Source organism: Sinocyclocheilus grahami, unplaced genomic scaffold (assembly GCF_001515645.1).
Source record: "Sinocyclocheilus grahami isolate Dianchi unplaced genomic scaffold, SAMN03320097.WGS_v1.1 scaffold87.1, whole genome shotgun sequence".
NCBI classification, from domain to species: domain Eukaryota; kingdom Metazoa; phylum Chordata; class Actinopteri; order Cypriniformes; family Cyprinidae; genus Sinocyclocheilus; species Sinocyclocheilus grahami.
This window is the reverse complement of record NW_015505266.1, coordinates 1,004,871-1,027,633: the sequence shown is the minus strand read 5'-3', so window position 1 is coordinate 1,027,633 and position 22,763 is coordinate 1,004,871. Positions and strand designations below refer to the sequence as shown.

The 22,763-nt window shown below is 39.8% G+C and overlaps 2 long non-coding RNA genes across 2 annotated transcripts; one reads left to right on the top strand and one right to left on the bottom strand.

Annotated features, from left to right (window-relative positions):
- The first annotated feature begins 1,087 nt into the window (after positions 1-1,087).
- LOC107586942 (uncharacterized) lies at positions 1,088-4,093 on the top strand. Its single transcript, XR_001609417.1, has 3 exons — positions 1,088-1,098; positions 1,159-1,163; positions 4,003-4,093. It is a non-coding gene; the product is annotated as an uncharacterized lncRNA (long non-coding RNA).
- LOC107586941 (uncharacterized) lies at positions 3,004-3,919 on the bottom strand. Its single transcript, XR_001609416.1, has 3 exons — positions 3,450-3,919; positions 3,305-3,354; positions 3,004-3,211 (listed from the first exon to the last, which is right to left on the bottom strand). It is a non-coding gene; the product is annotated as an uncharacterized lncRNA (long non-coding RNA).
- Positions 4,094-22,763: the final 18,670 nt, after the last annotated feature.

Genomic DNA, 22,763 nt, shown 5'->3' with positions numbered 1-22,763 from the left:
TGTACATACAACTCTTAGTATTTGCATAACAAGAGGTGCTTTTTTCTAAACACACACTGTACGTTCATAACGTCTGTCTTGGGTGGGGGAAAAACAACTGAAGAAATATATATGCATTAAATATTATAATTTAAAAATATATAATACATTTATAACAATAGTAATACATTTTTATTTTTATGAATAATGTATACTATTTTAAATAATTATATTAAATTAAGATATACGGTATAAAGTGTTAATATATATATATATAAATTAAATTAAATGATATATAATTTTACATTATATATAAATTAAAATGCTTTCTTATGGTAAACTTGTTTGGAAACAATCATTATTTTAGCAATTTCATTTGTTGCCACTAGCGGGTTTTTTGTCGCAACCATCACAAAGATTACAATAATTTTGACTGATTTAGAATTAAAGGTGCAATAGGTGATTGTCAACACATTCATTCGATTGTCAAAAATCAACACATTTTTTGTTATGCTGGTTGAAAGTCTCTTCACATCCCGATAGCAATCATTAAGTTAAGTGGTCTAAATGTATTCATCTGTATTTATATATTTTGTGGAAGGCGTAGGACCAAGAAATGTTCGTCCAATCAAAACGCTCGGTCCGAGCGTTTTAATAAGCTTTCCTACCTGCCTGTCAACATATGTATCTGCATACCTCTGCGCACCCTGTTTGCACAGACAGGATACCTCATTAGCGTGTTCACGCATGCTGTGCAGACAGAGCGAGGATGGCAGGCAAACATCAACAACCTGATCTTCCTTCCTGGTATTGTAGTACTTTTAAAGATTTCTCACCGGTGAATGACACGTGATGCAGCCCAGCAGTTAATCCAGTCCTCGCGCCCCCCGCTCTGCATATTTTGAATGTCTCGCTTAGTTAACACACCCGATTCAAATAACCAGCTCGTTAGAAGTGAGCTACGTGCATGAACTGTGTTCCGATCGATATGATCCCTACACAGTGTTCATTGCTCCCTCCTCACTGAGCGGGGGAAATACGTTGAAGTTTACTTCACTTTGGAACATGGGCTGGAATTGGGAACCGCTGATGTAGCCTATTGTAGTATTGTTGTCTCTGGTATTCTGGTCTGTGAGCGTATATGCATTCAGGGGGCGTGGCTTTGGACGGAGATTGCAGGGAGGGTGGAACATTCGCTTTCAGTGCTATCAGGCTAAAGTTAGCATTTTCCAAGATCTCCTATTGCGCCTTTAATAAGCTTATCAAAATCGATCTGCCTGTCTTTCTCTGTGTTTGTTTGTCTGTCTGTCTATTAATCTGTCGGTTTACTGTATCTATCTTTCTATCGCTTTGTCTTTCTGTCTTATGTTTATATTATAATAATATTCTGATATCATATATCTAATAAATAAAGATACGTTTGGAAACAATCATTTTTTCTAGCAATTTCTTTCAAAGATTACAATTGCTTTTGAACATTACATACCTTGAAGATTACAATAATTTCACCTGGTTTAGAATAAACATGCTTAACAAAATCTATTTGTCTTTTTCTCTCTGTTTATTTGTTTGTCTGTTTGTTATTTTATCTATCTATCTATCTATCTATGGCTTTGTCTTTCTATCTGTCTGTCATATAATATGTTAATATATTCTAATATAATATAGCTAAATATAAGATAAATTAAAAGGGTTTCTTGTGGTAAACCTGTTTGGAAACAATCATAATTTTAGCAGTTCCATTTGTAGTTGGAATTAAAGGTTATAATAACTTTGACTGTTTTAGCGTAAATACACTTTGAAATTATCATGTGTGGTACTCAGCAACACGCCACAGACATGGTCCATAGAAAATAACTTGGAATATTCCTTCATAAGTCTGATGGGAATGTGTGGTTTTATGAGGTAGTTTTGGTCTGGCTGGTAAACGCGAGTAGGAAAACACACAGACATAAACACGTTCTTGTGCCGCTGCATGCATGTTCTGCCAGAGAAAACCTGAAGTAAACATAGGTACTTGAGCAAACAAATTTTGAAGTCTCGGCCTCTCCGCATAAGCTGAAACACATTTATTTGAAATGGTCTCGGGCGAGTCTTTATGCTATGCTTTAGCTAAATGGGCTTCAATAGACAACATACTTTGTTTTGACAGAGTTCTGTCAGAGTCCTGTTTTGATTCCTCTGTCAAACTTTGGAATCGTTTTGGGAAAACCAAAGAGTGAAAGCACAGACCTGCTGTATCCGGAAAGAAAATCTTGTGTGTGTACGTTGATATCTTAAGAGTTGAAACCATGTGTTTGCTTCAACGACAATGATCAAAAAGTTTACTTTTGTGTATAAAGCAAATGTTTTTTTCCTATTAAATAAGCCACTTGAGTGATTTTGGTTTAAGGTTAATACAAATCACATTCACAACTTTAATGTCTTATTATTTATAATGATATATATAAAATAGCAATTAGCAGCAGCAGTTGAATAACAGATCAATAAGTAAATGCATTATTGCAATCATTTTTATCAATAATTATTATTATATTTTTAAAAATACTTTTTTAATAAAAAATATTTAAAAATAATAAAACAATTATTAATGTTATCAATAAATAATAATTTAAAAAATGTCAGTATTCAGATGAATACTCATCCAAGCCGCATCGAATCAAATTTTAGAGCCGTAACTATCTGTTTTATAAATATAGACTGTCTTCTTGTTTGATCTCAGCAGGACAGGCCTTTTTATTTGTCCATGAGGGAACCGGAAGGTCGTTTCTGGTTCAGAGAGCTGACCAAACACTCCTTGAAGTCTAGTTGTATTAATCGATTGTCTTAAAATATCAATGTCTGCTGGCCAAAGATGACTCAAATGGTAACATCTCATCCTTGATTTCTATCTAGCTAAAGTTGGCCAGTAAGCAGATGTCTTTTGGTACAGAATGAACTATTAAGTGCCATCCGCCTTCAGGTGGATTCTGGGAAAATAGACAATGGAAAGCTTTTTTCATCTTTATGTTAAAAGGGGGGAAACTGCAGGGAGAAACCAAGACAAAGTCATATTCAAAAACCACTCAAAAAGCAACATTTGAGTGCAGGTTACAGTCTGTTACGTCATTGTTCAGCTTTCAAGTTAGTGGAAATGTAGTTCGTTTCTGAAAGAGGTTCACATTTCACCGCCATGCACCGGCTCTGTTGCAAGTGCTAGCACTAGCATGTCTTTATGCTAGTTCAGAGGCACCTGAAAGAGATGAAAGTCAAGGTCACATGTGCCACGTGGTGTTTCTCAACTCCTCTAAGACATGTAAAACACATCATCACAGTCTTTACTCACACCACAGGACACCAGGACTCATTCTTAGCTCAAATATTCCTTAAATCCCACTGAAAGCATATGGAAAATTCATCTGGAAAAGTCACACTTTTCACACATTTGTTGATTTTTTGTTCCCTCTTGTCATTTTTTTCATTCCTCTCACCTACTATCGTCTTTCGGACCTCATCAATCCTTCCTTTCCTTTCTCTCCGCTGGAAGTCTCCTCTGGTGTAACACGCGGATTCCATGAACAGCTTGATGAACAACCTCAAAGGTTTTTCCCCCAGCCGACACTAGTGTTTCCCAGCCTTTTCAGGAAACACACACACACACACACACACACATAGTGGCGTTTCCTCTCCCCGGCCCACAGTCGCCTACACTCTGCCAGCAGACCTGCCGTGACCATGATGTCATTATTTCCCCCATAGCGCGGCCGTATGCTTGCGAGCGTGTGGCTGTTTATCGGAAAATTCTGTCTGGGGGCTTTCACGGAACATCTGAGCTTACCATGGTCTCAACGCGCGTGCATGTGTGTATAATCGGCATAAAAATGTCTGGTTTTCTTATTCTGTTGTTAGTGGCCAAACAAACAGCGATTCTCATACTGTTTTGAGGCGAATAAATGTAGCCTACTGGATGGAGCCCAGTATTCATGGTCTCACCACTGCTGTATTCAAGTATTCAATGTTCTTAAAGGGATAGTTCACAGATAGTTCACAAAGCTCTCAGATTTCGTCAAAAGTATCTTAAATTGTGTTCCGAAGATGAACGAAGGTCTTACGGGTTTGGAACGACACGAGGCTGAGTAATTAATGACAGAATTAATTTTTTTTTGGTGAGCTATCCCTTTAACATGTGTATGCATGTCTTTTTGTAATTTTCAAAAAAAGAAAAAAAACAGTTCCTGTAAGTTTTTAATTTCAAGTATTTATCTCCTTGACATACTACTGTTTTCAGTTTTACCAATTTTTATATGTGTTCTATATTTGTTTGTACGAAGAAGATGTGCGAAAAATAAGTTTTTGAGTTAAACAAGAATTTTACGAATGAAAATATCTGAAAGAATTTATGCCAGTATTTCTTGTGTTAGTTTGCTGGTGTGTTCAATTTAATGTCGTTTGCATAGAAAATGTAAAAAAATTCTAATAATATTGTACATTTTTGTGGCAAACACGATCATTTTATAAGTAAAAATTGTTCTTTATCATTGCAAATCAAAATAAACTGCATTTGCATAGAAACAAAAAACAATTGGAACATTGAGGTTCTTGTGAATTTAGGAAATAATTTTTTTTTTTAATGATTGAATCTCCACCAGTATCGTTTCGGTTCACTGGTTCGTTCAAGTTGCCACAGATTCTTTGTTTATGTGATTTGCATAGAAAATGTGAGAAACGCCAAAAATTCGATTTTGTACATCTTTGAGGCAAACATAAGAGTTTTACAAATAAAAAAAAAGCTTTTATAATCTTTGTAAATCAAAATGCACTACATTTTCACAAGAACTACAGGTTTTGAAATGCCCCAATTATTGATTTTTGAAAATTACCTTTCATGCAGTGAGGAAATAGCTGTATGTGAATGTAAACAGTCTGCAAAGTTGTAAAGCTGAAAGCACATCATAAATAAAGTTAATGTCTCTCAAAATAAGGAGTTGACTCTGAATCGCTTAAACTTTACTTAAATCACCTAAAAGTCATTTAAAATTCAAAACCCATTTCCCTGAAGTTCACGTCACAAGTTACCACATTTGTATTATTCCGATACGTTCTGCATCCCGCGGAAACTTGAACTTAGACTGTAGCTCATTTGTGTGGATACCAATGTCGAGAAGACGCTGTGGAAGTAAATTTGGTTTATTTTCACTTCCAAATGATGAGGCTGTGAAGAATCAGTGGTTAAATTTCACCTTTACATAGGGGTGATAGCCTTGTGGGCAGCGCGTCGACATGTAGTGCCATTGTGCTTTGGGCATTCCGTGTTTGAGTCCAGGTGTCCTGACAATTTATCTTACCCGTCAGATTGCCCTACCAGGGTTTACTGGTAATCAATCAATATTGCGTCCTTTTTCTTCCGCTGAATAACAATATTTAATGTATCTACATTACTGTAAGGGTTTAGGGTTGGGGTAGGTGTAGACTTTAATAAAACACAATCTAATAGGTATAAAAAATTATTTATTGTAGGTTTCCTGTATCTGTATCCCTTCTAGCCGCAACCGCGAATATAACATACAATTACTGTATGTGCATTACTGTAACACCGTGTCTACACTGGATGCGACAGTTGTCATGTCGCACCGCGCCGCACCGCAACAGCTAAAGTCTGTCTGTCTACACTGGACGCGACAAAGCGACCGTTGAAAATCATTTGAAATTTATGTCAGTACGTCATAAATAGAACACAGCAGCAGTTTACTGTCGGGAATTTGTCGTGCAGCGCCGCATCCAGTGTAGACAGCATAATAGGTTCTATTGTAGTTTGTCACCGCTCGCTCGCGTCAGGTGTAGACACGGTGCAAGGGTAGGTTTAGGGTTGGGGTAGGTGTAGACGTTAATAAACCATAATTTTACCAGTAGCATTTTTCGTTGTCGAATTGCACTACCCACTGTTTTAATGGGAAGTAGCAAAATCTGACAGGGTAGCACAAATCGACAGAACACCAGCTCGCAGACCTTTCTGATCCCCTCCCCCTCTCTCTCCCACTTCGCTTCCTGTCTAACTACTGTCCTATCAAATAAAAGTGAAAATAAATCTTTAAAAAAAAAACACCTTTCCCTCGATACCACAGCAGTAGTAATCCCAAACTTTTGCTGTGTTCCCATCATTTCACTGACGAATGCTTCGCCAATCTACCGTGAGATCAAAGCGCGATTCGTAAAACGGTTGTCCTTGAAAGATTTGTTTGGACCAGCTTGGTCCTCCAAATCAAAACCTGTTTCTTTAATGTTCTGTCGAGCGTGCAAAATATGTAGTTTTGTGTGTTGTGTATGCACTCAGTGCAGCTTTATGTCTCCAGTTTACTCATGTTATAATTCTACTAATATATAGTTCTACTAATCAACTGGGCCCGCTATTATCTAGAAATTTGTCGATTAATGATCAAGGATGGAGCAATACGTTGGGTTTTACAAACTGTAGTGCTTTTTCAGTACTCCATGTCTGTGTTCAGCTAATGCATATAAACCAGTATTGTTTGGGTCTTTACTATGTTCCGTTTCCATCTGGTGCAGTAGCTACGCAGTCGACCAATCACAACAGACTGAGTCACCAGACCAATCAGAGCAAAGTAGCCTCACACAAAGGAGGGGTTTGGAAGCATTAATCTTTGAATGAAACATTTGAGTTGTTGAGAAATAAGGTAAATTTAAATGCATACATTATAAGACCTTGCCTTGCATGCATGTAAACCTGTTGTTGGGAACTCCCAAAACCAAATTATGAACCTTTTAAATAGCATAATACGGGCACTTCAATATTCAGTTTATTTAGCAAATTCTGAATTATAATTTATTATGTTTGAAACTATGCCAGCATTTATCTTGTCGGCTTGCTGGTGTGTTCAAGTTACCACTGTTTTTGTGTTTATGTAATCATTTTTAATTCTGTTCTCCGTTAGGAAACAGCTGTGATTTCATAAAGTTTTTAGGTTAACAAGAATTTCACGAATAAGGAGCAGTTGTTTGTCCTCTTTGCAAATCAAAACAAACTCTATTTGCACTAGGTCACACATGTTTAACTGCTCAGGCGTTGGGTGAAATCAAAGCCTCCGAGGTTTCCATGAGAGATTTAACGGTTATTCTCCATGTTGGTATCTCCGCCAGAATTCACCGCCTCGCCATACTGCTGTATTCGTGTCGTGCCGCGGTTGTTGAGGGCGTTCCAAGCTGCTCTGCCGTCTGTGTGTGTGTGTGCGTTTGTGTGTGTGTGCTGTCAGCTGGTGAGTAATAGCAGTCTCGGGTCTCTAAATCTCGACGGACCGCTGCACTGTGGAACGGCGTAGCAGGCGGCCACCAGGGATGGGGTATGTACACACACACACACACACGCTGAATATTAATACACGCATGTGTGTGTGCTCTGGAGAGTGTCAGCCCCCCCGTGGATTTGACTGGCAGGCAGGAGTGTTGCGAGCGTTTAGCCCTGCTGGATCTGTGCGTGTCGGCCGGTGACTATGAGGACAGGGTCAATTAGAGGGTCAACGTGTCCCAAAGGGCAGCCACGCCCACATGTGCACTCACACACACACACACACTCACTGACACACATTTACACACTTTTTCTGTCCTCTGGAGAGGGAAGCATAGACAAAATGCTACATTGACCCTCTCTCTCTCTCTCTTTCTCTCTCTCTCTTTCAATCTCTTTCTATTCTTCCACGTCCGTGTGACTCGTGTGCAGATTTATAATGAATAATGCATTTTCTAATCAGCACTGGAAGGCTGTCTCTGTCTGTCTGTCTGTCTGTGTGTGTGTGTGTGTCTGTCTGTCTGTCTGTCTGTCTGTCTGTCTGTCTGTCTGTCTGTCTGTGTGTGCGTGTGTTTCGTGCCTCTGAAGCAGAGCGGAGATTTGCAGGATGGTTAGCGAATTGCTTCAGGATGGAGGTTATAGCCTACTTTGCACATCAAGTGTCAATGAGAAGCATGTCCTTAAAAACAAAGATTAAACAAATGCAGTTGGCAAGGTGTGTGGTCATGTTTTGGGGAGGTTTGAAGATGTAATTCTTTCCATGACTTAGCGTTCCTAATCTCTGCTTTGCGCTCAGTGAAAAATTGTGTTATATCCATGGTTTTTTTGCTAGTTAGTGATTTATGGTTGATGGGCAGAGATTGCTTTCCCTATTCTCTCATCCGTCTCCCTACCTCTCTCTCTCTGTAACTGCCCGGAGTGGAAGAAAAGCACGCAATTGAAATGTATTGCCTACATTTTGCCTCCTGCCCCGCTTTGTCTTATTCTCCAATTCAATTCATTGTTCTCACTAAACAGGGGGCTCTCTCCCCAAAGACTCACTTGCACTCACACAATGTCAATGCTCAACAGATCGTGGGGTTTGATTTTGGCCACTTGTTTGTGCACACGGCAAACGTGCACACACACACACCCATCCCCTAAGCCCCTCCATCTCCCAGGCCGCTCAAACACACCCCGTGACAGCTGTTGGCTTCATTGTTTCCATATGTGCTGTGCTGAGATGAACGCTTACAGGCTTACAGCTTTTTACCGCCACATGCGAAAGACAGACACAACATGGAGAGCTGCAATATAGATGTAATAGAGAACAGGAATACACGACACAAACAACAGAAAAAGAGACATGGCAAAGAATAGAAAAGGACACAACATGCAACTAAAATACAGAAGGGACTGAAACAGACAAAACACAGACAACTAGAATACAAAATAACACAAAGATGTGTCGTCCATTTCATTGTTTCATTCTTCTGACATTTTCTATGTGGTTCCAGTTTTTCTGTGTCGTGTCTGTATTACAGATGTGACAAAAAACTAAAACATGGGTGAGACATGGGGAAATATAGTACAGACGTGGCAGAACAATAATACAGATTAGATGTGGACAACTAGTATACAGACGCAACAGAGAGAACTGATATAGAAACATGACAGAACTAAAACATAGACACTACTGAGACGTAAAACACAGAAAAAACACAGAAAACTACAAAACATGACACACAGAACTGAAGCACAGACAAACTAGAATACAGACACCACAGACAGTCAATTGAAAAAATATATACAAACATGAAAGAGAACTGAAACACAGACACAAACAAAAAAGAAGAATACAGACACAATGAAAAGAAGTTAAGACACAAGAAAGAACTGAAATACAGACATGGCAGAGAGGACTGAAACAAAAACACAATTAACAGAAGAATATAGACCCTGCAGACAGAAACAACACAAAACCGAATACAGACATGGCAAAGAAAACTAACTGAAACACAGACAAGACAAGAAAGAGTAGAAAACAGACAGAAAAAAACAACTTAAGACACAAAAGAGAATGAAATACAGACACAACAGAGAAAACTGAAGAACAAACAACAAATAGAATACAGACATTACAGACAGAACTGAAACAGACGCAGCAATCTACAAGACAGGCACGACAGACAGAACTGAAACAATGAAACAATAAAAAACTTTAATACAGACATGACGAACTGAATGGCAGAATAGAGACACAAAAATAAAATACAGACATGACAGAGAATCACAGACATGATAGGCAGAACTGAAACAGACATGACAAAACAAAAAAATAGAATACAGACAGAACTAAAAAGACACAATTAAAACTACAATACAGACACTACAGACAAAACTGAAAAAGCCAACAGAAAACATACATGACAGAAAAAACTGAAACACAGACACAACAAAAAACTAGAATACAGACAAAACTGAAACACAGACACAACAAAAAGCTAGAATACAGACACAGCAGACAAAAGTAAAATAGACAACAAAAAACAGGATACAGACACGACAGACAAACTGAAACACAGACACAACAAAAAGCTAGAATACAGTCACAACAGACAAAATAAAACAGACAACAGAAAAAACAGAATACAGACACAACAGACAAAACTGAAAAACAGACACAACAACAAGCTAGAATACAGACACAACAGACAAAAATAAAAGAGACAACAGAAAAACAGAATATAGACACGACAGACAAAACTGAAACAGACACAACAAAAAGTAGAATACAGACAGAACTTAAACACGAACATGAAAGAGAACTAGTATAGAGACTAGACTCTAATAACTGAACAGACGTAAGTACTAAAAGAGAACGGAAACAAAGACATGAAAATAAAAAAACTAGAATACAAACATGATACAGAGAACTGAAACACAGACACAATTAAAAAAAAATCTTAAATACAGACAACATGAAAACTAGAATACTAACAGTAACCAAAACAATATATGCTATATTTTGAGATCAATCTTATTCTTAAATCTTATAAATCTTATTGAGATAAATCAGCACAGAGATTCTACCAGCATAGAAAAAGCACAGAGTCAGAAGAAGAGGGGGAAAAGTTAGGCACAAGGAAAAACGTCTCAGGCAGCACAGGCGCGCTGAATCTCTGTGCAGCGCAGTCTCAGAGCGGCATCAACGATCCAGATAAGGAGCCAGCGGGAACGCTGCGCCCTGCGCTGTGCTAAAACAGCCCTTCTTAATCTCCCACCAGGCTGGTTCCCTCCCCCTCCTCCATGGCTTCCCTCCTGCGCTCGCTCGCTCGCTTCATCTCTCCGCACAAAGCTTGTCACTCCTCTGTTCTCCTACTGCGTAGACACACGCCCGTTTTCTCTCTCTCTCCCGCCCTCCCGCTCCCGCTTTCAAGCGCAGCGCACACACGCGCTTTCTTATCTCCGCTCGCTCGCTGATGAAATCTGCCCCCCCACCCCCCACCGCACCTCCCCCTTCGGAGTTTTTCCCTCGCCTTTCTTGAGATCCAGTCATCCGCTTAATGAGGCTAATTCATTACTTTGAAACACAATCATTTATCAGAAATGTATTACAGGGACGTCAGGGGTTCAAAATGAGAAATCCTCGGCTCCGTCTCTCACCGTCATAATCCAATATGTTGCGGGTGTGTGTTTTACGACAGCGTGCTGTACACTCTTGACCCTCTCCAGACCCCTTCTGTTGGGTTGTACGTCAGATTTTTAGCGTCCTCTCTCCCGAACGCACGCTTTCTCTGCGCAGAATTAATTTTCCCTTCCTCTCGCCGCTGGAAACCGGAGGCAGAGTTAATGCTGCTCGGCTCTCAGGAAGTACACACACATACACACACTCCTGTCAGACGCACGCACGCACACACACACACACACACACACACACACACACACCCGTCGTGCTGCGCTTAGAAAAGTGCAAGGTTTTGAAAAATGAGGGAAGACTCGGAGCGATAGTGATTAGTCATTAGGCAAAGTAAACGACAAACATCTCTTCTCCTTCGCACACACATTATCAGAGCGAAATCGGTCTCATCATTTTCTGTGTGTGCGAGCTTGTGTTTTCACTCTCACTCACGTTTTCTCGTTTTTGCTCATCGTCAGCTCCACACAATCTCGATATGAGTCAATCCGTCCCTCTGTGGAGCCACGCGCAAACACACACCTGCTGTAGGCCTATAGGGGGGAAACCCCTGTTGTAAAGGCATGTGGTTAAACAACTAACCGTTACACACACGATTTTCATATAGGGCTCTTTCAACCTCAGAAAAACTGAACAGATCAACAGCAGCGGTAAACAATGTTTAGAAATCTTGAAGTAGCATAAACGAATAACATTAAGGAAAGTAAAAAGATAGTTAGGCTACTTTTGTGTAACATTTTCTCACAGTCTTTCTCTTCCAGAATTTTTGCGCCAAATCATCCCACTTTGTCTGTTGTATTTCTCTTCACTTTCTCATCTTTTGTGGGAAGTAAAGCATTTTTATCTCCTCCAGAATGATAGGGTAATTTTTCGGAGAAATGACAAACAACAAGCCCTACTCTACACTGCCCAAAAAACTCGCTTTAAATTCATAAAATATAAAAACTCTTTAAATATAAAAAACCTACTTACGGATATCGTCCTCTTTTGGAAGGTCAAACAAAGTAGTTTCGCTTTCATAACGAATCACACAGCACATTAAAAACATGGCGGCGGCGGCAACAACAATACTACAGTGAGAATAAAAGTTACGCCTTCTTTCTTTGCGTGAACATTTGGGCGGTGTTATGCAAATCTTCCCACATAGTGATGTAGATATGTGGGGGCGTGTTAGAACGAGCCGTTTTAGGTAGGCGTGGCTGACTCTTAACTTTTATAAAGAATATCTCTTTGGATTTGAGACTTTAGTCTCTGCAACTTTACAGATCTTCTTTATGCACCAAGAGCTTGTAACACTCCAAAGAGAAAGGAAAAATTGAAATTGCATCATATGACCCCTTTAAACAGGAAAAATATCGAAACTCTTTGGTCATTTTTGAGCGAGATGCTAACGGTCTAATCAGATTCAATGATCTATGCCAAACTGCAGCTAAAAGTGCTACGCCAGACCCGGAGATCAGCTGAATGGATTCGAAAACGGTAAAACCCAACTGTTTAACTCTAGGGGAGTTGGAAAATGAGCCTATTTTCAAAAATAGTGGAGTGTTCCTTTAAATATATATAAATTATGTATGGATTTTATTTTATTAGAAATACATCACATTATGTAAGTAAAATAGGCTGCTAATGCAGCGTGTGAATTTTAATGCAACAAATAAGGAGCCATGAACCAAACCCATGAAAATAAATACAAAAACCTATAGCTAAGCTCCACCCTTGTTTTTGCCTTGTTAAAGGTGCAGATTCTGAGAAACACCATTGATATTTGAAATCACCAAAATAAACACACACCTACTCAGAAGGATCACACCCCTATCTTTAATAGCTTCGCCCCCAAAGAACACATGCAACTGCCCCATCAGTGGACACGCCCCTTGCTGGAGACTGGCTAGAAGTGTGTTTTGGTGCTCAGTCTGATCCACTTTCAACAGCGTTTCTCAGAAATCGCTTACTGCAACCTTTAAATCTAAAACTTGCCAAATTCATAGCAATCAAAAGACTATGTATTTTTAGCATGAATATTTAGAGCGGTTCTCAAAAAAAGAGTAAATTTTTGTTGACTATGTGAAATTTGCAAGTGTAAACAGAAAAGGAACATTGACACACATTTTACCGTATGCGACCCGCACACACTGCGATTAGCCTTGGCTTCTGTGTGTGTATTTGCGTGTGCGTTTGTGTTCTGGTTGCTCGGGTGATGGTTCTCTTTTCATCAGGGCTGGATGGAGAGATTAATAATGGATGTATAATGGATCTATAAATAGATGCAGGGCTTCAGTCCCTCAGACCAAACAGAAGACAGCTCAGGGTGACACACACACACACACTGCTCTGCCATTCACCTTGTCCTGGCCCTGGCTCTGTGTACAGAGCCAATCTATTCATCTCTCTCCCTCCGCCGGCATTAATAAATGATCCTAGCCCCACACACACACAGGCTTTAAATATTCATTGGTCGGGCGGCGCTGTTGGTCTTGGGCAGCTCTGGGCGGCAGTAAACGCAGACTCAGGCTCTCACTGGCACATTAGTCATGCAAAAAGCTGTCACACGCATGCACACACACAGTCTCTGCTAAATACTGCAGAGGTGTCTACTCGCCCGTCGCTTCTTCTCCACCTGACGGCTGCCATCTCTCTATCATCCATTATTATGCCATTTTCTGGCTCTTTCTCGTCACTGTCTTTTTCCTCATCTTTGTCCTGTCTCTCTCATTACTGTCTCATTCTTTCTTTCACATTGCTGTCTTTCTTTTCTTGGTCTCATCTTTTTTCTTGTTTCATCTCTCTCATCTTTACATCATACTTCTTAGATTTGCCCTAACTCTGTCTCATGACTTTCTTGATTCACTGTATCATCTATTTCTCATCTCTTTCTCATCTTGATCTTCTTTGTTTCATGTATTTCCCATCTGTCTCATTTCTTTGGTTTTACCTCATCTTTCCTGTCTACCTCATTACTGTCTCATTCTTCCTTTTAGATTGCTACCTTTCTTTTCTCTGTCTCGTCTTTTTCCTGTTTTATCTTTCTCAGTTCTGTATCACATCTTGCTCATGACTACCTCATATATTTCTCATCTTTGCTCTAACTTTCTTCTTTCACTTTCTTTTGCTACATCTTGATCTTCTTCCTTTCATCTTTCCCCTTTGATTTCTGCCTGAACTCTTTTTAATTTGTCTCTTGTCCCTTGTTCATCACTCTCTCATTTATCTTTTAACTTTGTCTTCTGTCTCACCACTTTCTCCTCTCTGTCACATCTCTCTCATCACCTCATGTCTCATTAATCTCTGTATTATCTATTTCTTACCTCTTTCTTTGTCACATCTTGATCTTCTTCATATATTTCCCATCGATTTCATTCTCCTCTATGCTGTCTCTATCTCATTCCTGTCTCCTCCTGATTTCTGCCTCATTTTTCTCATCTTCTTTTTTCTCAGCCAAAACGTTCTAATTTGCCTTAACTCTGTCTCTTCTTTCTCATCACTTTCTCCTCTCCGTCTCACATCTCTCTCATCACCTCATTAATCTCTGTATTTTCTATTTCTTCTTTCTTTGTCACATCTTTCTAATTTCTGTCTCCTTCTGATTTCTGCCTCATTTCGTCTCATCTTTTTTCTCAGTCAAAACATTCTCATTTGCCTTAACTCCAGAGTTTCCCCCCTTTTCATCACAGTCTCACATATCTTTTTACTTTTTCCTTGTCTTATCGCCTTCTCCTCTCCATCTCACATCTCTGTCATCATCAACTCATATATTTCTCATCAATCTGTGAATTATCTATTTCTTATCTCTTTCCCTGTCACATGTAGATCTTTCCTATGTCTCTTTCTCTTCTTTGCTGTTTCTTTCTCATTTCTGTCTCCTCCTTCTCCTGATTTCTGCCTCATCTCTTTCTCATGTTCTTTTTTTCTCATGCTAAACTGACATTTGCATTAATTCCATCTCTTTTCCTCTTTTTCATCACCGTGTCATGTCTTTTAACTTTGTCTTCTGTCTCATCACTTTCTCCTCTCCGTCTCACATCTCTCTCATCATTATCTCATATCTTTCTCATTAATTTCAAATTTGTCTCTGTCACATCTAGATAATCCTTGTGTCATGTCTTTCTGTTGTCTTTCACATCTGTCTCTTTCACTTCTTTGCATTGCCTCTTTTTCATTCCCATCCCCTCCTTCCGATTTCTGCCTCATCTCTTTCTCTTTTTTTCTCTTCTAAGTCAAACATTTCTCATTTGCCTTAACCGTCTCTTCTCCTCTTTTTTTCCATCACATCTTAAATCTTTCTTATCATCTATTTCTCATCCCCTCCATCATTTCTTGATCAATTTTGTTCCATGGTCTTCTGCTTTTTCCCCCCATTCTATTTATCTTCATTGTGCTGTCTTTTTCTCATTCCGGTCTCATCTTTGATCTCTGTTCTCCTTTCTGTTTCATCTGTATTGTCTTTTTCCCCCTCTTATTTATATAAATATATACATTATTTATATAAATGTATTTTTCAAAATCATGACAAACAGGACAGAAAGAACAACAAAAAAGACAGGACACTGCAGACACAAAAAGTTAAATATCTCTGTAGGTCTGTATACAGAGAATGGTGCATCTAAAGGGTTAACTGAGAGAGTGAGAGTGCCTAAAGCTCACAATGGACTAAATGTGTGTGTGTGTGTTCCAGGAAACAGGATGTCCTTTTGTGTGCTGCAGTGTTAAAGAGATGTGAAACTCTACGACGGCACAGGCCGCTCTCCTTAAAATGCAGCACCACTGCGTATGTGCATACGTGTCTATGTGAGAGAGCATACACGTGCGTCTACCACTGCTTAGACATCGCAATCCAACAGAAACCCTGCACTGTTTGTGATCTGAAAGACTCAGAGGATGCAAGAGAAAACACATGAGGAAAGAGACGCAGACATGGCGCTGCTGCCGGAGAATAATTTATGCACGACTCCGATCACACACAGATGTTCCGAGAGAGAGAGAGAGAGAGAGAGAGAGAGAGAGAGCGAAAGACTGTGCTGTTGGGAAAATCTGCAGCGATCAGAGGAAGTCAGCCTAGAGTAAAATTCCTGGTGCATGTGTTTGCGTGCATGTGCGCTCTCTCAGCAACCATGACCCTGCCCTGACCTCTACTTCTTGCATCAAAGAGGATTATGGGACAGCTAACAGTCTGCCAAGAGTCTGACTGAAGGTCCGTGCTGAAAAAGAAAATAGAAAAGATGGATAAAAAAGAGACTGACTAGAAGACGTGTATGAGCAAAATCCATATTATCTGTCAAATTCTTCCAAACAGCATCACAGATTGTATGCAAGAGAAGAAAGAGCATATTAAACATTTATGAAAAAGTTTGGAAATATTTAAAAGCTTATAGTGCTGGCTGTGAAATTATGATTATTATTATGAATAAATGTTTTTTTTTATGATTTTACCTCAGTTAAGGAATTCCAAAAAATACAACTACTTTCATATTTCACATATGTGTTCAAAGGATGACGTTCCGTCTCCAAAATCAATAAATGACAGTCAAACATTTGCGAGACAACTGTATCCTGGCTGACCCTTCAATGAACACCCCAGAAGAAATGTGAGGCTCCTAAAAGCATCTTACGTTACGGAATTATGAAATCTTGATTATACAGGAATGAAACGATCCCATGCAAATTGTTAAAGCTGTGGTAAATTACAGGGTGGAGCAGAGCAGAGAGTCAGCCGTGATGCGACAACACAAGAACACTGCCAATAATATCAATAGAACTGTCTACACTGCAAGTGTGCGAAGCGATGTGACAAAACTAGAATATTTCCGATATAATCAGCGAATCTGTCTATACTGCCAGCGAGTGAAATGGCGCAACAAAGAAGTTTAAATTGCAAGTGTGAAATACAACTTTTGCCATACTATAACCAACACTTCAAGTGAGTCATGCAACAAATCTAGAATACTTGCATTATGATTAATGAAATCTACACTGCAAATGAGAAATGCGATATAACTACTGTTAATACATTTAGCTGTTATTCGACACTGCAAGCAAGTGAAGCAAGGTAGTGAATCTGTCTACACTGCATGCAAACAAAATGCCGCAACAATGCAGTCTACACTGCAAGTGAGCAGAAATGCGACAAAACAAAAGTTGATAACGTTCGGTTGCATGTAGTGCAAGGTGACAAAACTAGAACTTTCGCATTAAAATCAACAAAGCTGTGTACACTGCAAATGAGTGATGCAACAAATCCATAATCCTTGCATTATGCAATGCAATGCAACAAAATGCAAGCAAGCAAGTAACTCAAGATGACAAAACTAGACTGTTTCTGTAATAATCAGCAAACTGTTTACAACGCGAGTAAACAAAGTGCCACTACAAAGCAGTTTACTCTGCAAATGTGCAATGCAACAAAACTAGAGGTTGCACATTATAATGAACAATGCTGTGTACAGTGAGTGATGCAACAAGTCTAGAATGCATGTGTTATATTCAATGAAACCTACACTGCAAGAAATGTGACAAAACGAATGCTGATAAGAAACCGCAAACAAGCGAAGCAAGTGACAAAACTAGAATATTACCATTATAATGAATGAAGTTGCCTTCATTGCAAACAATGCAACAAAACTAAAATGTGATGACAAAACTACAATGGTTCTGTCAAAATAAACAAAACTGTGTACACTGCAAGTGTGCATTGCAACAAAACTAGTAGACACAAAGCCGTAGACACAGCAAATGTGTGTTGCAACATAGAATGCTAAACATCAAAGTCGTCTACACATAAAACAACTGAAATGATGCAACAAAACTAGACAGCTCTCGTGATAATTAGCACAGCTTTTTACACTTCAAATGTGTAATGTTATAGTCAACAAAACTGCAAGCGAGCAATGCGACACAACCAGAACTTTCCCGTTATAATCGACAAAGCTGTCTCCACTGCAAGTGAAGCAAAGTGACAACACCAGAAGATTGTTCAAATCAATGACGTGGTCCACACTGCAAATGCACAATGCGCCAAAACTGGAATACTCACACAAAGGAAACTCTAGTTTCAGTATAGATATCTTCAATTTTTTATAACGGGAGCGATCTAGTTTTGTCATGTCGTGCAGTTGCAGTGTAGACGTGTTAGGTGTTAGAGCCAGAGCTGAGATCTGCCGTGTGCATGTGTGTGTGTGTGTGTGTGTGTGTGTAGCGCGGCGTAGCTCGGTGGAGTGCGGAGATAAGCAGCAGCGTAGAGCGTCTCGGAGCCTTGGGAAATGTGTGTGCGTGTGTGTCTCAAAAGGATTAGCAGGGCTGGAGGCCGGTGCAGGGAGGGGGAACAAAACGCCTCGAGGACTGAAGGGCCCACATGAGACAGTCACACACTCACGCAGAGCAGCGGAGCCTCGCTGGCTGAGCGGAGCGCTGTGTCCTGCTCGCTTTTCCTCTTTTCTGTTCATCACTTGTCTCTCTCTCTATCTCTGTTTTCACAACTCACTGCCTCTGTGAAAAATCAGTCGCTCCGCTGAGCAGTGTTTGCATGTGTGCGCACCTTTGAGGTGTAACGTAGTTGAACTGAAGTGTTAGCGAGTAACTAACTAAAAGTAGCGGCACTACATTTTTCAGTAACGTGATTTTTTTGCAGGGAGGCATGACAAAACAAAAATTCATTATTTAGCAAGTTTGTGCATAATTCTGGATCGAATTGAGAATACCTTCATTTCAATTCATTCCTGACAGACAGATAGATCTAGTTATTCATTTCCCAACACGCTACACCTTGAAACCACATACACGCCAGAGTTACACACCTGTCTGGTCTAGTTAGCCAACAAAAGAACAATAAATACAGCTGTAGCTTACAGTATAAACTGTGTGAAAGAGAAATTCTCTCACACTGAATGGAAGTGGTCTTTAGGGAGTGAGAGTTCATGGGTGAGAGAAACGAGACGCAGATTAGAACCGGATAGAGAGAGAAGCAGGGGGAGATCTAATGTGGATGGAGGGTGCCATGCTACTTAGGGAAATACACACAAACACACACACACTCAAATCCCAGTGTGTTTCTGAATGTTGTGTCAGTCAAAGCCAAAGAGCTCAACGGGAGGTCCATGATTGAAGCCCCTGGCATTTACTACAGAAGAGAGAAAGCGAGAGAGAAAGAGATTCAGCTTTTCTGTAGATTGTCATGATCAAGACAAAGGACATACTATCCAGCCATCAGGGAAAAGGATGCATGTTTATGTACGCATATATATTGACAGGGCTACATTGCCTATTATCTTCAGCAGGAGGTTTATTATATCCTATCTGTGCTGCAAGCAATTGGTGTGAGGCGCTAAAACTAGCATATCCCAGTTATTATCAATGACATTACCTATACTGCATGCACACAAATTGTAGAAACACTTGTACTGGGAGCATCTTAGTTTTTCAAGTCACATGCTTGCAGGGTAGACAGCATTGTTGATTATATGTGTTTTAGTGTGTTACGCGAAGTCAAATGCAAGTAGTATAAACAGCATGCATTGTAGATACTGGAGCATTTTAGTTTTGGTAGGTTGCATGAAGTCGCATATATGCAGCATAAACAGTTTTGTAGAATATAATGGTAGCATTTTAGTTTTGTCTAAATTATTTTATAAGTTTTAAACTGCATTGTAAACCACATTGTTGATTATAATGGGACCATTCTAGTTTTGTCGCATTTCTTGCTTGTGCATTATAATATATGAGCTGTCTATACTGCTTTCATATACCACGTAGTTTGGCAAGTAGAAGTGTTTTATTTTAGTACACATTCGAATGCAGACATATTCTCGATTTTAACTGGACCCTTTAGTTTCGTTATGCCATGCAATGTTGTATACAAAGCTTTGCTGACTGTAAAGCATTTTAGTTTTGTCATGCCAATATTTTGCAGCATTTTTATGATGACTGGACTGCATTCGTTTTGGTGCAGCATCACATGCTTACATTGTGGATGAAGTTAAGCAATATTTTTTAAGCAATTTTGCAAAGACAAATTTTTAATGATTTGAGATGGAATATGCAACCATTAATAATGCAACAAATGTGAATTTAAATATGCAAAATAGCAGTGACGCAATCCAGTGACTACCAATGGGATAGAAGACAGTCAAATACCAGTGGAGTAAATGCCAGGACACACCAAGCCGACTTCAAAGAACTAGCAGCGACAAAACTGATGGTGTTTTCGCCTCGCGTCGGCAGCGTTGGAACAAAAAGCTGCATTTGAACACACCACACAGACTACAGCCGACTGCAAAATATAACACGTGCGTTTTGCGCCTGCTTGAGAGGAATTAACTGTCTATATCAGCATCTATCAATAGTACACATTCATCATTTAAAATGAGAAACCGAAAAAAGGATATACGAGATATAGGCCTACGCATATATACGAAACGTAAACAAAGCAGCGCTTGCTCACCATTTAGAATTTTAGCTATGTTGTTAATTTTCTTCATTTTAAGCAGCTCTTGTTGTTATGAATATATTTGCATATTGGAATGCTTGGGTAAGATCACGAAACATTAAAACAGCCTTCTGTCTGTGCAGCCTTCATTTACTTCATTATTTACTAACTTACTTTCATCACTTTCATCACTCGTTCGCTAAACTGAACATCCAATCAGAGTTCTCTCTCGCCGACGGTCCTGAATCTGGCAAACTTCTGCTGACGTGAGCCCGATAAGAGCCAACGTGTGGACCACACCAAACATGCTAGCCCGACAGACGTTCACCGACGGCCGACCATCAGATTGGTGTGTCCCAGGCTTTAGAATACCTACAAACAACCAACAAGACAGCAACTTGGCGACCTCCCTTGATTTAATTGCTGTCAATGTGAACACACTTTAACTACAGCTTTTTGTTTGTCACATCGCTTACTTGCAGTGTAGGACACGTTGTCAGTGTGCAAGTGAAAATTGTACCCAGCTGTGGCGCTGCTGTTGTTGGTGAGGTGGCGTCGATGTGTCGAGACCAGCATGTCAAAAATAGCAATGCTCAGCTATCAATCTCTGCACGCAGACCCTCGAATACCAGAGCGGCAGTGGGGAATATCAGAACCACCGCCAATGCTCCAGAGGAATGTCTTTGAGAAAGAGAGAGAGAATCTCTCCTTCTATCTATCTTTATCAATCTCGATCTCTCTGCAGCTGTGCTGAGACAGGGGCCCTCTAACTCATGAAGTCCCTGTCAGTCATCTCTCTCCGTCTCCCGTTTCTCCGACAGAGGTCTGTCTGTAGCAGGTGGTATTTTGCAAGCCAGCGGGTGGATTTCCCCTGGTTGGCGGCAAAGGTCAGAGAAAGGTGACAAAGACGAATGGAAGAGAGTGAACATGTACATGCGAGAGAGATCAAATGGCAAAGCCTGCATGCAAGTGTGTGTGTTAAAATGACCGGCGAACTTAAAGGACAAAATGCATGACAGATATCAAAGTACTAGTGTGCAGTGGCGTAGGCTTGATTTTAGCCTGCATTTGTATATGCACCTATGATTCACCTGTGACTCAGATGATCTCAATTTAACCGTAGGAGTTAACGAACATAGCGGGTATAAAAGTGGTATGCTTCAGCCAATGCTGTACACCAAAAAAAGGCACTTCTTCAAAAGTGGTACGCAATATTAGTTGCTGCATGAACTGACTAGTACTGGCATGCTGATTAAAACAAATATTCTACACCTGACTCAAACACAGATTTACCCATAAGAGGTAATAAAAAGTGATGCAATAATAAAAAGGGTATGTTTTAGTATTATTTAACGGTTCGTGAATTTGACAGGCTGATATTTAGTCCATGGGGATTTGCAAGTTGCATCATTAAGCCAGTAGGTGGTAGCAAATGACTCTTTATGAGCAATTCAATTATTCATTCAATGAACAGATTCATCGAAACATACTGATTCATCTGGGACCAAGCAAGTGACTCCCTGTGTCCCAATGTGCATACTATCCACCCTGTCTTCCCTAAAAAGTATTGAAAATTACTAATATCAAAAAGAATTTAGGATGGATAGTATGCACATTGGGACGCAGACACTGTCTTTACGAACCTGTCATTGAATTATTCACTCAACTGATTTGTTCAAAAACACTCATTCTTACTCATCATTATGAGTTTTATTTACTCAAACTATTCGTTCAAAAACTTTTTTAGAGTCATTATGTGGCAACACAACAAGTATGTGGTTTGCGTAGAAATATTTTTGTTGGCAAAGTCACTGGCAATATTAGCATGAACTGAAACGTACTGTCAGTTTTTTCGTTTTTAGGTCAAGGGTTGTGGCAAGGAAATTAGTCAACTAAATTAGTAGAAGTTATTAAACTGTCGACATGTTTATAGCTAACTGCGTCTAGTTTAAATGGCACATACTTTTGAAAGTAACTCTATACATATCGAGTACTAAGGTTTGTTACCGTCAAACCGCCAAAGAAACGGACTTACTTGTATAGAGTATGTGGCCTTAACCTCTTGACCCTGAGCAAGGCCAACAATTCAATCCAACCCCTCTAAACATACATGCCACTGCCGAAACATTGCGAGCGCTAAACTACCACTCCATCTTTTCGTATCTCTCTCTCTTTCTCTCCCGTGGGTTCATTCATTTTTCATTAGCTGCGCTAACGCAGGCAAAACACTGTCTGTCTCTGGCTGCTCTGAAACACACACACACACACACACTTTCCCCTCCCTCTCAATCGCTTGCTTTGTCTCTCTGGCTTGCTTCCTTGCAATCTGTAGCACACACACACATACACACACTCAGACACGCTCCCTTTCCCTCTCTCGCAATCTCAGCCTCACACACGTCTCCCTGGTGCTC